The sequence below is a fragment of the Microcaecilia unicolor genome, unplaced genomic scaffold (genome assembly GCF_901765095.1).
Source record: "Microcaecilia unicolor unplaced genomic scaffold, aMicUni1.1, whole genome shotgun sequence".
In the NCBI taxonomy this organism is placed as follows: Eukaryota; Metazoa; Chordata; class Amphibia; order Gymnophiona; family Siphonopidae; genus Microcaecilia; species Microcaecilia unicolor.
Window position 1 is genome coordinate 31,659 of NW_021963716.1, and position 17,458 is coordinate 49,116.

A 17,458-nucleotide genomic window follows, 5' to 3' on the forward strand; every position below is an offset into this window, starting at 1 on the left:
CGTAGTCTCCCACCCACCATTTACACAACTTCTTGTGTTCTATTGCTGTTAGATGTGTCTCCTGTAGCATTGCTATATGTGCCTTTTGTCTATTTAAAGTCTGTAAAATCTTACTTCTTTGATTGGGGAGGAAATACCCCCCACATTCCACGATATTAGCTTAACCATGGCCTATCCTAAGTGGCTCACGTATGTTATTAAACCTGTAATAAAGAGAAAGGTGTCCCAGCCTACACCTCCCTCTGCTGCTTTGTATACTCTCGACACTTCCCTAGTTGTCCTTCTCCTACCCCATTCACATGCCATATTTAAACAGACCTGCTCCCCGCCCCCTCCCTTATTCCCCCACTCCCTCCCCCTCCCCCCCGTGAGTTTCCCTTCCCCCCCCCTCCAATCTGTAAACCCTTGAGTTCCAACAGGGAACTCATCACGTATAGTGTCCTTTCCCCCTCGTATTTCAATTTACCATCTGCTCCTGTGGAGAACCCCAATCATGTAGTATTTATGCTGTCTCCATTTATTGAGACCGGGTTTTACCTTGTGCCCCTCTGTCCAATTATTCCCTTGAGACAAAAGTTTAGGTATGGAGATATAGTCTCTAATCATACTTAACAGTCTTCTAGTCCATGTCTCAAAGTCTCTTTCAACTCACATGCCCCATCAAAGACTTTTCTTCTTTAAGACGCCATTTTTTCAACATCATGTTGCAGGTTCCTGTGCATACTCTTGAGAATTCTTTAGCTGCAGCCACTTCTTCAAAGATTTTATCTCCCCCTTCGTACTGCACCTTCAGTTTGGCAGGATATATCAGTGCAAACCTGAGTTTTTCTCTCATGTAAAGCCGCACACACGGCGCAAACTCCTTTCGCGCCGCTGCTACACGTGCTGAATAGTCCTGGAGACAAAGTATCCGTTGGCCTTCACAACAAAGCTCTCCTCCTGCCCTTACAGCCTTGCAAAATCGCCTGTTTGTGGCCATAGTGGAGAATCTTCATTACACCCGGCCCGCGACCTCGCCGCGCCTTGGTGCTTCGCCCCAGCCGATGTCGCTCTTCGATGCGAGCGGGCCCGGCAGATTATTCATTTTTACATGTGCTCTGAAAGGCCGGTTGCTAGGAAACTGCCCAGCTAGCTCTGAGCCTTTATATGTTCGGGAGCCCAATTAGTCGTAAATTATTACGACGAGACCTGTTCTCTAAATCGTCGAGTTTGTTTTCTAGCTCCACTATTTTCTTCTATAGTGCCTCCACAGGTTGTTCGGATGTCGCTGCTCGGTCCTTCCAGGTCACTGATCCGCTGGTGCATGTGGTCCAGATCGAGGTGAAACCCGTCAAGCCGTTCATGCGCAGATTCTGCGCGGTCAACACGCTTGCAGTTTTTTATCAAGGGCCGCCTCTACCGCAGCTGTCACCTCCGCGGTGATTTTCTCGCGTCCATACTGAGCAAACCGCTCGAATTCGGCGATTGCTGTCCGGGCGCCATCTTGGATTCTGCGATCTTGCCTTTCTCTTTATCTTTCGAAGCGTTTTCGCCGCCATTCTTCTTCACAAAGGTTACCGAACAAAAACAACCCGGTCTCCAAGTTGTAAGGCTGGCGATACTAAAGTTCGTTTTTCCCCTTTTAGGCTGTTAATAGCGTTAAGATGATGGGGGAATCGCAGGAGCTCAGTTCCAACGCGACTTCACTCCTGCATCACACCACGTGAGATCTCTGCTGCCTGATTTTTTTTAACGCGACCCACCCCTATCCCACGCTTATCTCTACAGCAGGGCTCGGGAGTTTTCTCCTTCCTCGTAGCTACCTCAAACTCCTTCTCTCCCCCTGCATGGACAGGCTCTACAGATACTTGAGCTGCATGGGTGCAGGAAGGTGGGGAAGGTCTCTTGAGACTTGAAACCGCGAGACTTCCCCAAATTCCGACACTGCGTGACTCAAGTATCTGCAGAGCCCAATCGCTGTGCAGAGCGAGACAAGGAGTTTGAGGCAACGCTGACCCTGAGCCCTGCTGTACAAATAAATGTAGGGGTGGGGAACAGAAACTTGGTGAAGGCTGGGCATTGGGGCATGAGAGAAGCTGGGGGAGAGGCTGGGGAAGGGGGCATGAGAGAAACTGAATGAAGGCTGTTTGAAACTTTATTCTTTAATGCCCAAAATGCATGCTGTGATTAAGCACGGTTAATTGCATGATTACAATTTTTATTCACACGATTAATGGCAATAAAAATTGTAATCATTGTCTACCCCTAATATAATTTTTTATATCATTGTACTTATTTCTCTTCTCAGAGATCTGATCATTGTTCATCTTTATTTTAATGCAGATTGGTGGATGGAATTTGGCAGATATACAGGTAACTGAATCTGATATACAATATTATACCAAACCACCAAGTTCCTAGAGCGGCCAAGAGGTTAGGCACGTTAGTGTTTTTAATGTGTGTTAATATGTACGAGCATTAACCGTCTATGTGCCTACAATATCCCTATATGCGCTTACACGCTAATTGTGGGCTCGTTAAAAATGCTAACGCCACCTTAGTAAACTGTTTCCATCTGAATGATAGTCTGCTTCTGGAATGGCCGCTAAGCATCCAGGGGGTGAGTTACAATTTTCATGTACCGATCGTAAGAGAAAGAAACATGTGATGTGTCTTGGTGACAAAATAGGTGTGTTGGATATCCTCCATTCCAGCATGTCTGTTCTGCCGTTGGCCACACATTAAAATTTAATGAGTCAGCTGATCCTCCAGCAAAAAAAGGAAGAGATTCAGTGGTCTGTTTGAGAAGCAGAACCAGAAAGTTCCAAAACTACATCTGTGCTTCGTGTGCTTCGTGGTGGATACGTGGAATGCCCTCCCACGGGAGGTGTGGAGATGAAAACGGTAACATAATTCAAACATGCGTGGGATAAACATAAAGAATCCTGTTCAGAAGGAATGTATCCTTGGGAGCTTAACCGAGTTTGGGAGGCGGGCTAGTGGTTGGGAGGCGGGGATGGTGCTGGCCAGACTTATACGGTCTGTGCCCTGAAGAGGACAGGTACAAATAAAAAGTAGCACATATGAATTTATCTTATTGGGCAGACTGGATGGACCGTGCAGGTCTTTTTCTGCCGTCATCTACTATGTTACTATGTGTTGAGTCAGTAGGAAAGATGGAAAAGTGGTTACATTTGTGCATAATGCAAATGGTGGATTACAAAATAAAAGTGCACAGTGGACAGGATTGCTGTGAAGATCAAGCCAAACAGATTTATAAATACGACACCCAGAGTCATGAAAACGTGAAACCCTTTTCCTGCAAGTTCTGGCTGCTTGCGCGTTTAAAAGAGGTATGCGCTTAAAAAAAGTAAGCCTTTGTGGCGAGACAGGTTCAGCTGACAACGAAGCTGCAGAAGAATTTAAAACATCCCTGCTAAGTGTGATAGAAAAAAAGGGTTATGTGCCAGAGCAGGTCTTCAATATCGATGAGACTGGATTGTTTTACAAACAGGCTGGCAAATGGACAGATATAACGAAAATGGCAGCCAAAGCCCCTGGTTTTAAGGCATTTAAAGATCATGTTACCGTGTTGTTGTGCACCAATGCCAAAGCTGATTTCAAATGCAGGCCTCTGTACAGAGCCCAAATCCTCGTGCACCTAAAGGAAAGAACCTGAATTATTTTTTTAAATTTTGTTACATTTGTAGCCCCGCGCTTTCCCACTCATGGCAGGCTCATGCGGCTTACATATTGTATACAGGTACTTATTTTTACCTGTATACAATATGCCAGTCCATTGGAGAAGGAACTACAAAGCTTGGATGATGTCCAACAACTGTTTTGTTCCAGAAGTTGAACGGTATCTCCACCGTAAGAACCTTGCCTTCAAGGTACTGCTGATTTTGGATAATGCACCAGTACACTGTCGTGCAGACCTAGAAAATGCACAGCCCAATAATGAGGTTCTCTTCATTCCCCAGAACACATCCATCATCCAGACCCTCGATCAGGCAATAATAAAGGCTTTCCAGTGCCACTACATGTGGGAGCTTTACAGCAAGGCCTATGAAGCTGTAGATGCAGACGAGGAAGCCATCATGCTGGACTACTGGAAGACAGTGGCATAATACTACGTTGAGATAGCCTGGGATTGCGTCACACAGCCTACTATAAACAATATTTGGAAAAAAAACTTGGTCAGACTGCATAATGGACTTTGAGGGATTTGAAGGTGTAGCAGAACACAAGAGTATAATGTGGTTCTATGCAGTGCATCTACCCGTAGACGAGCCTCTGATTTCACTGTTCAAAACTCCCCTTTTTATTAGGTTTTTTCAGAGCCATGCCCAGAGTCTCTTTCTCAGGGGGAGCTGGGTCTCAGGGGAGGTGAGGGCCCAGCATGCCTGCTCAGAATTGTTATAAATTGTTTTGAGAGTACAGGGACGATGGCTGAGTTGGGGAGGGGAAACAGAGATTAACCTAAGTTGGCTTCAGCATTTTGATGTGATCCCATCTCTGTTTTTATCCAACCTCGTTGGTATGAATAGACTCATTCCAGTAGGGAACACTGAAAATCTGATATCCAATGAGATAAGTCCAATCTGAGACAAGAAGGTGATAATAGCCAATAGCAGAGCATCTGCCATAGAAAAAGTGATTGACTGAAGAACCAGCAAATGAGGGTTAGAGGTAGGTGCAGGAGTAGCCAATGAAGGCTAGAGCTGGGAGTGTGAGGAGCCAAATGAGGGTTAGAGCTGGGTGTGGAGGAGCCAATGATGGTTAGTGGGTGGGTGTTTGATAAGCTAATGAGAAGTGTTTGCTCATGTATATTAATATCTCTCCTCTCTGCAGTAAATGTGACTCTGGATCCTGAAACTGCTGGTCCTGATCTCGTCCTGTCTGAAGATCGAAAAGTGTCAGAAATGGAAACACAAGACAGAATGTGGGGACACTCCTCAGAGATTTGATGCTTATCCCTGTGTGCTGGGGAGTGAGGGCTTCACCTCAGGGAGACATTACTGGGAGGTGGAGGTGGGGGATGTGAGTTACTGTATATTGGGAGTGTGTAAAGACTCTGTGAGGAGGAAGGGGTGGATCCACACTGTCACCTGAGAAGGGATTCTGGACAGTGAGTCTGTGGAATGAACAGGGATGCTGGGCCCTCACCTCCCCCGAGACCCATCTCCCCCTAAGTGAGATCCTCCGGGCAGTGGGGATTCTGCTGGACTATGAGGCAGGAAAGGTCTCGTTTTATGATGCAGAGAATAAATCTCATCTCTTCACCTTCACCAACTCCTTCACAGGGAAACTCCGACCTTTCTTCTACCTCTATGTAGGAGATATGAGAATCCGCCAGGTTCCATCCTGGAATTAAACAGCAGGACTCAGGATTAACATTCCCAGACTCTCTCTCTCTGCTTGACAGTTTGTAGTTATGTTACCAAAGTCTTATATACAGTCATCAGAATATACAAATAAATCTGGGAAGCTCTGCTGCTCTTCCTTATGATTTCATAAAATCCAGCTTCTTTTCCTGATATATTTCCTTAATCTGAAGTCTGTGGCAGGATTGTGAGAGGTGGAAGATTTTACAGATTTGTGTTAAACATGTTCAAACCAATCACTGCTACAGAAATATAATAGTTTGAGGATTTCTTTCTTACTGTACAGAGCCTTTAAATGTAAAGAGGGGTTTCAGTGACATAGTGAAAGCCACAGATGGAATAAGATATTGTGAATAACTAGTGAATAACATGAAAATCTACAGCTCTGTCCTCTGGGGAATCAATAATCATGAGGTACATTGAGACTGTAAGCTCAATAGGGCAGAGACTCATTGTACTTCTATGTAATCTGTCTTTTATGATCTGTCATTAATACTACAACGGCAATACAAGTATTAGAAATAAATGGGAGGAGGAGAGGCCTAATGGTTAGTGCAGCAGGTTGCTGAGCCGGGGGACCCGGTTTGATTCCGAATGGACACTGCGACCCAGATATTCATGTCGGGTCAGTTCAGCCCAAAGCAGATAAATTTTAAGCTCTTTTAGTCAGGGATCATTGTACTCTTGAAGGAGAGCAATTCACATCTACCCGTTCCACTCCACTTAAGCTAGTTGGATACTCGGAACTTGAACAAAAAAAAAAATGATTGTAATGAAATAATTTCTCTAGGTTTTGAACAACGTTCCTGCACAGAATTTCTGTAACATGGTGGTTAATTTAACTTATTCTTTTCAGCTTTTGGATATGCTGAGAGTACTACAGAATGACTTTAACTATGAAAGTAAGAGCAATATTTACATTCATTTGAGTAATAAAAAAATACAGCAAATAATTGATACTTGGATTAATTCAAATCTGACTACAGGACAAAAATACCTTTTTCACTAGATCACCTGATATCATAGAGTGAAAATGTGTATGCAAGTTCGTTTCACTAAACCGTAATGGAAGCTTTGAAATTCACTGACCACAGAAATCATAATTGGCATTAGCTGATGTCAGACACCTCTTGTGCACTTCAAACAGGGTCTTTCACTAAGGTGCATCCGATTTAGCACATGGTAACTGCTATCATACAACTGCAGTAACGGGTTTTGCATTATTTTTATAGTTACTACATCCTAATCTGGGTGTTAAATGCATTTTGTGTTGGGGAGGGGTTCGGTGGAGAATGGACGTGGAAGACATTTTGCAGGTAACATTCTGCACATAACATGTACTAACCAGCACTTCTGTTCTTAGTTCAGGACCGTTAAATAGGAGGTGTTAAGTGGTTCCACACTAACTGCAACCTTGGGACCATGTTCTAATTCCCATTTTAACCCAGGTCGTCTTCAAAAATATGCTGCCTTAGTTTAGCAGCTACCCTGGGTTAAATTTCTCCATTAAGCAAGAGTAACTGTAAAATCTAACACATTTCAGTTAAAGGACCCCAAAATCTGGCAATTTTGCAGTCTTGTCAGTTTTGATTTATCTCTAGAAAAGTGGAAATACTTGGTTTTATGAGGATATTTAACCTCTAAATCCCGAGTTTTGCTGGTGTAATACTATGAGATATTCAGCAGGGTAAATCTGCCTGAATTGTCACTGCTGTTCCCTAAAAGTCCATTAGGTGTCAGTGTTCTAAGGAGAGATAAGCCAGCCAATAGGAGAGAGGTACCTGCCATTAAGGCACTTGCTAGAGAAGCGAGGATTCAAGAAGGACGAGAGACAACAAACAGAACTAGAACAGTGGCTGCCTTGTTTTAGTGGACAAGAATAGGTACCTGTCCACCCCTACTAAATCATAGTAACATAGTAGATGATGGCAGAAAAAGACCTGCGCGGTCCAACCAGTCTGCCCAACAAGATAAACTCACATGTGCTACTTTTTGTGTATACCTGACCTTGATTTGTACCTGTCCTTTTCAGGGCACAGACCGTATAGGTCTGCCCCAGCACTATCCCCGCCTCCCAACCACCAGCCCCGCCTCCCACCACCGGCTCTGGCACAGACCGTATAAGTCTGCCCAGCACTATCCCCGCCTCCAAACCATCAGTCCCCTCCCACGATCGGCTCTGGCACAGACCATATAAGTCTGCCCAACACCATCTCCGTCTCCCGCCACCGGCTTTGCCACCCAATCTCGTCTAAGCTCCTTAGGATCCATTCCTTCTGAGCAGAATTCCTTTATGTTATCCCACGCATGTTTGAATTCCGTTACCGTTTTCGTTTCCACCACCTCCCGCGGGAGGGCATTCCAAGCATCCACTACTCTCTCCGTGAAAAAATACTTCCTGACATTTTCTTGAAATGCTAAAAGAAAGGGCAGGAGGTCCGTTTCTGTTTCTGCTACAACATCCAGGGTACCCTTTTCCATCTGTACAGGGCTGAAGGGTATAACAATCTTACATTACATTACTGACATATTCCACTACCACCTTGCAGTTCTAAGCGGGTTACAAAAATCGAGAAGCCAGAAAACCTCTGGTAATTACATTATCTAATAACAAAAAAAAAAAAAAATCTGAACTTGAAATAGAGTAATGAGGGAAGAATAATTTACTAACAATCCTGTAATACAAATTTCTTAAATCTTCTTTCTAAATGAAAGATACAATTGAGAGAATGAATAAAATCCAACAAAATGTTTAACATCTGTCTGTATGAAGAATAGATAATCTACACTGATGCTTGAAAGACCCAGGCGATTTTAACATCTAAGGGAATTAAAGTAACCATTAACTGTATTTTGGTCCATGTCTGAGAGAGGAGGAAAGACCTGTAAATCGTTACTTCTTATCCGTGAAGATAAAGTGTGCTGTGCCTGAATCGTTTAAAAGGAAAGGAAAGTTTGGTTCAGAGAGAAAGACTGTGTGGAGTGAATTACGGAGTAAAAGGCTGGTGCAGCTGCTGGAGCCTCCCCAGATAATACCCGGTCCCGCCCCGGTCCTAAACTAAGAAATTTGATGTCTGCACCTTCCACCCACCCAGCTTTCCATTCTAGCACTAGGCATCCGCCTAGGTGCCTATACAAAAAAAAAGGGGGGAGGGGTTTACACCAACTTGATTACCCATAGCAATAATATGTGAGATGAAAGTAAAATGATATAAGTTGAAGGAAACTAGCAAAAGAGGCAAATGGAGAAGATCATTTAAATGATTTTTAAATCATTTTCCGGAGATGGGAAGGCGGTAGAAACGAGAGGACATGAATGAGATTGAAGGGGGGCAGACTCAGGAAAGATGTCAGGAAGTATTTCTTCACAGAGAGGGTGGTGAACGCTTGGAATGCCCTCCCGCGGGAGGTGGTGGAGATGAAAACAGTAACGGAATTCAAGCATGCGTGGGACAGGCATAAAGGAATCCTGTGCAGAAGGAAGGATCCACAGAAGCTTAGCTGAAATTGGGTGGCGGGGGGAAGAGGGTTGGTGGTTGAGAGGCTAGGATGGGGGAGGGCAGACTTATACGGGTCTGTGCGAGCCGGTGATGGGAGGCGGGACTGGTGGTTGGGAGGCGGGAAATACTGCTGCACAGACTTATACGGTCTGTGCCCTGAAAAAAGACAGGTACAATCAAGGTAAGGTATACACATATGAGTTTATCGGGGGCAGACTAGATGGACCGTGCAGGTCTTTTTCTGCCGTCATCTACTATGTTACTATGTAAATGACTAAAGTGCCAGCTTATGCATGAGGAAGTCCTGCCGGCTAATATTGAACTATTCATTAACCTTATAAAGCTAAGGCAATGTTGAGACACTTTCAGCTAGACTGGAGGGACGATCACAGATTGTGAGAGTAACATGATTGAGGCAAATCACCAGTCAGTTACTGCATAAAAGGTGGTAGTTGCATCAGGGGACCTCTGCCCGAGCAGGATGAGTCTGTCTGAACTGCTTCTCTTCACAACCTACAGGACCAGAGGGGCTGTGGAGGTAACTATTGAACAGTGGGAAATGTTAATACAATTTAAAGAAAAACTAGCAATTTTAGATTAAGGAATAGGATAGACCCACAGCAAAAGAAAGAACAGTGGTTTTTTTTTTGTTTTCTTTAAAGCTTGTTTTAGATAAGATATATACTCAAACAGTTATAGGAAGAAATGTTTTAGGACTCTAACAGCCTCACAGTCCCTCAAAATAGTTTAGTAAGAAAAGTTTTAGAACACAGGCAGACTGCTACCAACAGGGCCGGGCCTAGGGTCTCCGGCGCCCCCCTGCAGTTGGCCCCGCCGGCGCGCCCCCCCCCCAGAAAACGATCGCTACACTACCCTCCCTCTTCTCCCCAGATCCTTTTCCTTTTGTTTAAATTTACCTCTCCGGCGCGCGGCAGCGTAGCGTTAGTGAGAAGGAGGCGGCGCTCCCCCGCCCCGACGTGTCCTTCTTCCCTTCGCTCAGGTGTCCCGCCTTCTTCTGACGTCATTTCTGATGTCAGAAGATGGCGGAACCGAGCGAAGGGAAGAGACTGACACGTCGGGGCGGGGAGCGCCGCCTCCTCACTAACGCTACGCTGCCACACGCCGGAGAGGTAATTTAAACAAAAAAAAAAAGGACAAGGATCTGGGGAGAAGAGGGCGAGGTAAGCATGGTGCGTGGGGCGCCCCCCAGAGGATGGCGCCCTCCTGCCATGCCTACTTCGCTTACCGTGTCGGCATGGCCCTGGCTACCAAACCAAACCAGCTCTAAGAATCCCACAGTGCTTATCCCCAGTGATTTCTAGGTTACTGGAGGCCACACTCCCCAGTGGTCCCACAGTTCCCAGAAAGCATTCACAGACCCAACACACAAATCACCAGGATTCTCAATCAGTCCAGACAAGCAGTTGTCCAGACAGGTGTCTGTTCCGGACGACTTGCCGGTAGGAGGGAGGTTGATATTTTTTCACCAAAGGTGGCCTCTTATACCTCCGACCGGTGGTTCTTCAAATAGTCCGGTTAGGATACACTCTCAATTTAGTCTCAAACCTCCAATTGCCCACCGGGAGCTCAGTCTTACAGCTCCCAGCACAAGTAGGTACTTGCAGAGGAACTCTCTGCCCTTCTGAAGGCCAATGCGGTCGAACCTGTTCCACCAGGGGAAGAAGGGCTGGGATTCTATTCCAGGTACTTCCTTGTGCAAAGAAAACAGGGGGCATGCGTCCCATCCTAGACCTAAGGGCCTGAACAAATTCCTTCTCTGAGAGAAGTTCAGGATGGTTTCCCTGGGCACCCTTCTTCCCATGATTCAGGAAAACAATTGTTTTTGCAATCTGCAAAACATTAACAAGTAACTGAATATAGATCAATTATAACACTAACTAAACATTTGTTTACTGTCTAAATAGTACCTGGGAGAGCAGGACATATAGCTGCTCACAAGTTATCAAATATAACTTTTCGTAGGGTTCGCAGAGTTCTGTCTCTCTCTCTTTTCTCCCTGGTTGAAACTGGAGCAAAAGCCAGTAGCTCCTGGGTAACTTCAAACCAGGGGCATAGCCAGACTTCCGTGGGAGGGAGGTCCAAAGCCCGAGGGGAGGGGGCACATTTTAGCCCTCCCCCGGCGCCGCCCCCCCCCAGCCGCCATTGCCGCCCCCATGTCTTTGCCGACCTCCCTCCCTCGCCGCCGCCTACCTTCACTTTTGCTGGCGGGGGACCCCACTCCCCGCCAGCCCACGTTCTCTCCGTCTTGCTCCTGGTCCTATTGCATGCATTGCTGACGTCCTGCACGTTGTAATAGGAGCAGGAGCAAGACAGAGAGAATGTGGGCTGGCGGGGAGTGGGGTCCCCCGCCAGCAAAAGTGAAGGTAGGCGACGGCGGGGGCGGGTTCGCCGGGAGGGGGGTCCAGACTTGAATCTACGGGGGCCCAGGGCCCCTCAGGCCCCATGTTGCTACGCCACTGCTTCAAATTCCAGGCCAATCAGCCCAGAACAACAAGTTTGAAAAAATAGCTGGCCACATCACTGCAGGTCTTTTCTCTGTAACAGCTTTAAACATAAACATGCACCACCTGCTGGCCAAACTAGAGAAATACATTGCAGGAAAATATCAAAACAATTATCACAGTTTTTAAAACCCACTCTTCTGTCCAGGGGCATAGCCACAGGCGGGCCTGGTTGACCCCAGGCCCAGCCACTTTCCCTCCAGGCCTGCCCAGCCAACATCCCCTTGCCCAGGTTTAAATCTTTTTTTACCTCCGTCGTAAGCGGCCACATCACTGAACGGCAAACCCTGCCCATCAAGCCTTCTCTTTGTGAGTTCATTCCCTCCAAGCCCCACCTTCTGAAGTAATTTCCTCTTTCCGCGAGGGCGGGACTCAGAGGGAACGAACTCACGAAGAGAAGGCTTGATGGGCAGGGTTTGCCGTTCAGTGATGTGGCCGCTTATGACGGAGGTAAAAAAAGATTTAAACCTCGGACAGGCCTGGAGGGAAAGTGGCTACGCCCCTGCCACTTTCTCAGAGATAGTTCTGTGTCGGCAGATGGCAGCTAGACCCGCTCGTAAGACTGGCAGTGGAATCAACCGCCCAATGACAAGATGGCGGCCCTGTGAATTTGACAGGTCCTTCTCCCAGCTCCGCATGGGTCTCTTAAGGTAGCTGCAGAAGCAGCGGCGCTGATGGAGGCTTTGCTGGACAAGCATTTGCAGCCTCTTGAAGACCAACTCAGAAAAGTCCAGGGACCGTTAGAGGACATGATTTGTGAATTCTTAAAGCAGCAGCAGCTTACAGGGGAGCTGGAGGCCCGAGTGCAGGCGGCAGAGGAGTCGCTCTTCCAGGCACATAAAGCCCTTGAGGCGTGTCAGGAGGAGAGTTGCTGGACATGGGTGGATGGATGGGCAGGGGAGAGGAGAGTTGCTGGACATGGGTGGCTGGAGGGTATGACAGGAAGGAGATGCACATGGATGGAGGGAGGGAAGAGAGGAAGTGAGATGAACATGAATGGAGGGGAGAGAAAAGAAATGCTGGACATGGATGGAGGGGAGGGAAGAGGGAGGAAGGTGATGAGATGAGGGAAAAGGAAGAGAGGAGAAAAACTGCACATGGATGGAGAAAATAGGCAGAAGCTGGATCCACTGGACAGTCAAGTCTGCGGAGGACCCAGCTTTTACTTACGGATGTAGGGCAAGAAATGAAGAAGAAAGAAGGAAAGTAAAGAAATAAATAAATGGAAAGGAATCCCTGGAAACGGAGTTAAGAGGACAGATAGCAGAAGAATCAGATACTGGGCCAGCATGATCAGAAAAACAAGTCACCAGACAACAAAGGTAGAAAAAAAATCATTTTATTTTCATTATATTGTTTGGAATATGTCCCCTTTGAGAATCAGGTGCTCAACGTAAAGTTTATATGGGCGTCCTCGGCCGATAATCGAAAAAAAGAATGCGTTTTTAGCACAAATTTGGGTCACTTTTTTTGGACCCTGTTTATTCACGAAGAAGTCCCCAAAAAGTGGCCCAACTGCCCAGATGACCACCAGAGGGAATCGAGGATGACCTCCCCGGACTCCCCCAGTGGTCACTAACCCCCTCCCACCAAAAAAAAGAACTTTAAAAACCTTTTTTGCCAGCCTCAAATGCCGTACCCACCTCCATGACAGCAGAATGTGTTCTATCCTGTGACAGCCTTTCCATGGTTCTGATGTGCTTTTCGGGTGAGTGTGACACCTTTTCTGTTAGGTGCACTGCAGAGTCACATCAGCAATGCATTGTGGTGGGTGTAGGGTATTGGGCTCCGTGATTCCACTAGCTTGTGTTAAATGCTCACGATGTTGGTAGTTGGTAGGCTCTACTCCCATGGTGCTTTTCCCCCCTGCCTACTGGGTCAGAGTGTGCCCTGTTTTCTTTCCGGTAGTCCATGAGGTAGTGGCCATTTTTGTAAGCCAGTTTTAGATCTCTTTCATGTGTTAGCCACGTTACAGAACCTAGTTCTTACGTTGAATGTTGCTGAAAGAGGGCACTTTACAGCATTCTGCCAGCTCTGACCTACTGCTAATCTCAGTATCAGGGAGACTCGTTGCCAGTGGGGCACAACCTCTGATCTGCAGTTAACTGTGAGTAAACATGTTTATTCCAATAAAGGACATTTTCGGAGCGATTAGTCTTCAGGTGTCAACTGGTGTGCCAAGGTTATACAGCAGCAACAAGTCCTAGAGGCCTGCGTGTATGCAGGTCCCTGGAGCACTTTTAGTGGGTACCGCAGTGCACTTCAGGCAGGCGGACCCAGGCCCATCCCCCTCCCACCTGTAACATTTGTGCTGGCAAATGGGAGCCCTCCAAAACCCACTGTACCCACACGTAGGTGCCCCCTTCACCCCTAAGAGCTATGGTAGTGTTGTACATTTGTGGGTAGTGGGTTTTGGGGGAGGGGGCTTGGGGGCTCTGCACCCGTGGTAAGGGAGCTATGCATGTGGGAGCAGTTTCTGAAGTCCACCACACTGACCTCTAGGGTGCCCAGTTGGTGTCCTGGCATGTCAGGGGGGGCCAGTGTACTACTAATCCTGGCCCCTCCCACGACCAAATTGGCTTGGATTAGGACATTTGTGAGCTGGGCGTTTTTAGTTTCCATTATCGCTAAAAAAAACAAACGCCCAGCTCACAAGCGACTAAATCCATGGCATATTTGGTCCGTACAAACTGTATTTTTGAACCGAAATATGGACGCCCATTTTTTTCGAAAATACAGTCTGGTCATAAGTACATAAGTAATGCCACACTGGGAAAAGACCAAGGGTCCATCGAGCCCAGCATCCTGTCCACGACAGCGGCCAATCCAGGCCAAGGGCACCTGGCAAGCTTCCCAAACGTACAAACATTCTATACATGTTATTCCTTGGAATTGTGGATTTTTCCCAAGTCCATTCAGTAGCGGTTTATGGACTTGTCCTTTAGGAAACCGTCCAACCCCTTTTTAAAATCTGCCAAGCTAACCGCTTCACTACATTCTCCGGCAACGAATTCCAGAGTTTAATTACGCGTTGGGTGAAGAATATTTTCCTCCGATTTGTTTTAAATTTACTACACTGTAGTTTCATCGCACCCGTTTTGGAAATAGTCGCCCATGGAGATGGGCGTTCGCGGTTCTATTATGCCCCTCTATGTCACCAAGAGTGTGTCCAATTGGAGAATTAGCCTGCCTCATCTGAACTATAGAGCCTCACACAGCCTCTCAGTAACTACTAGAACCATCACTGTCCCCATCTTTCCTCCCTGCTTAGTCCCAGGCTGGCTCTCATGTGTATATACATAATCATTCCACAGCTGTTTGAAATGTAGAACTCCTGATTCTACACAAGAAAAGGCATGGATAAGGAACAACAAAAGGCATGGATAATGAACAACTGGAGAAAGCATGTATCGGGAGCAAGTTCAGAAGAATTAAACCAAAAGAGGCTAAGCAATTTTGGAAGTCTGCTCATTGAGATACAAGGTCAGTGGCAGCCAGCAGAAATAACACTGGTGTGTACAAGCTCACCTCTGTTTTAATAATCATTATAAACATTGTGCAAGACGGAACAGAGATTCAGATGTGCACAGCCTTCAGAACCAGGGGGGGGGGTCAGGGGGAGGAGGCTTGGCTGGCCCTTCTGCATGTTGGGGGGGAGGAGTAAACAGATGGGGATCGTGATCACAGGGGCAGGAGGGGGAACCATTGGCACGTCAAGCGCCACCTCTGGGCGCATTCAAATCTAGACTAAAAGCCCACGTTTTTGAGGCTGTTTTTACCTCCTAACTCCTACTCACCTGTTCAGTACCCAGGTCTGTTTTTTATTCCCTAGTTCCTTATTTGCCTTGTTGTCTGTCTTGAATAGATTGTAAGCTCCGTTGAGCAGGGACTGTCTCTTACATATTTAGTGTACAGTGCTGTGTACGTTTAGTAGCGCTATAGAAATGATAAGCCCTCACACTCTGGAATGCACTGCATGAAAGGCTGTGCTTAACACAAGACTATCTCTATTTCAGGAAGCAGGTGAAAGCTTGGCTCTTCAAACAGGCCTTTAATGGAAGAAGTACTAACAAAGTAGTAAATTTAAAATGAATTGGAGAAAATATTTCTTCACTCAACGTGTAATTAAACTCTGGAATTTGTTGCCAGAGAATGTGGTAAAGGCGGTTAGCTTAGTGGGGTTTTAAAAAGGTCTGGATGGCTTCCTAAAGGAAAAGCCCATAGGCCATTAATAAATTGACTTGGGGAAAATACACTGGTTATTTCTGGGATAATCAGCGTAAAATGTATTGAACTTTTTTGAGATCTTGCCGGGTATTTGTGACCTGGATTGGCCACTGTTGGAAACAGGATGCTGGGCTTGAAGGACCTTTGGTCTGTCCCAGTATGGCAATACTTCTGCCATTTTGATGGAATGTGATCCGTAATAACCTTGGGTCTGTGAAGTATAATAGTTTGGCATGAAGTTCCTTCCTGAAGCAGCTTTTTTGAGCAAGCGGGATGTCATTATATTTTCGGATTACAGCGGATTGGAGATTTTCTGCTGTCTGGCCTGAGAGCGTTTCCCCTATGTGGTGATTACTGCAAGAATTGGTCTATGAAAAACCTAAGAAGTACCGTCGTAGTAGGGATCGAATTCACTGAGCGAAGTGGATTTAAGCGGTGGTGTAATAGGACCCTCGGCTAGTAAATCAGGAGACAAGAGGCAACTGGTTCCAAAGGCAAGACAGCTTATTGCTAGCAATGTACAGTACTGAGTTCCGTCTCAGGATACTGTGTGTCAGAAATCACCTGACACTCACATTTATACCTCCCTTCTGGGCCTGCGCATTAGCCCCTTATACGTCACAGTTGGCATGCGCAGTAAACATTTGTAGTTCTTACAGTACATACATACGTCATAATACTGAAATGATACTAGCAAGGGAAACGAAACTTATCTCCCTGTTTAGCACACACACACATATAATCACACAATGCTTCTTTCACAGAGCTGATAAGGCTCACTGGAGCATAAGGCTCAGAGATGCAGGCTATCTTCTATTCATGTGGCGTCTACGTGCAGGCCGTTTTCTATTTCTGTTGATGGCTCTCTCATTCTCCCTGTCTCCTCAGCTCGAAACCTTGGGGGCATCTTTTCTCCTTCTCTGCTCATATCCAGCAGACCGCCAAGACCTGTCGTTTCTTTCTTTACAACATCCGTAAAATCCGCCCCTTTCTTTCCGAGCACTCTACCAAAACCCTCATCCACACCCTTGTCACCTCTCGTTTAGACTACTGCAATCTGCTTCTTGCTGGCCTCCCACTTAGTCACCTCTCCCCTCTCCAGTCGGTTCAAAACTCTGCTGCCCGTCTCGTCTTCCGCCAGGGTCGCTTTACTCATACTACCCCTCTCATCAAGTCCCTTCACTGGCTCCCTATCCGTTTTCGCATCCTGTTCAAACTTCTCAACTAGCTGGTTTCTCTAGGTGCTGGAATCTGAACCAAAATCTCCTGCAAAGGAAAGGTTTAATTCTGACCTATAAATCCCCACACTTCTCAACTAGCTGGTTTCTCTAGGCCAATCATCTGGAGACTTAAAGCTTGTCCTATCTGTATTCAGCTATCTACTTAAGACAAGAGCTCTTTAAAGTAATGCAAGAATTAAATGCAATTAAAGCAACTTATAGGACTCTGCAGAATCATAACTTCTCACCACTGCCTCAAAGAATAAAACCACATAACAGATGGTTCACAGTAGGCTCGGGCAGACTTCATCATGTGACACAGAAGCATCCACCCCGCACAAGTGTTGTCACTACAAAATTCTTTTGCTCCACTACAGCACTCTGATGTTCCTGAAAATAAAACTGAAGCGGAAAAAGAAGAAAAAGCAAGGAAGGGGGAACAAAAATATGAGAAGGTACCCAAAGAGAAAACACCCTCACAAATCACTAAAACCAAACACATACTAGGAAATGTACATGGAAAGCGATGACCACAAATGCTCGCAGTCTAAGCAATAAAATTCCTGACCTTCAAGCCCTGATTTTGGAGTCTGACTTGGACATAGTTGCAGTCACAGAGACAT

The 17,458-nt window shown here is 46.2% G+C and overlaps 1 pseudogene; it reads left to right on the top strand.

The window, feature by feature from the left end:
* Nucleotides 1–5,500, top strand: part of LOC115459586 — a 35,357-nt pseudogene extending 29,857 nt beyond the window's left edge.
* The last annotated feature ends 11,958 nt before the right edge of the window (nt 5,501–17,458 follow it).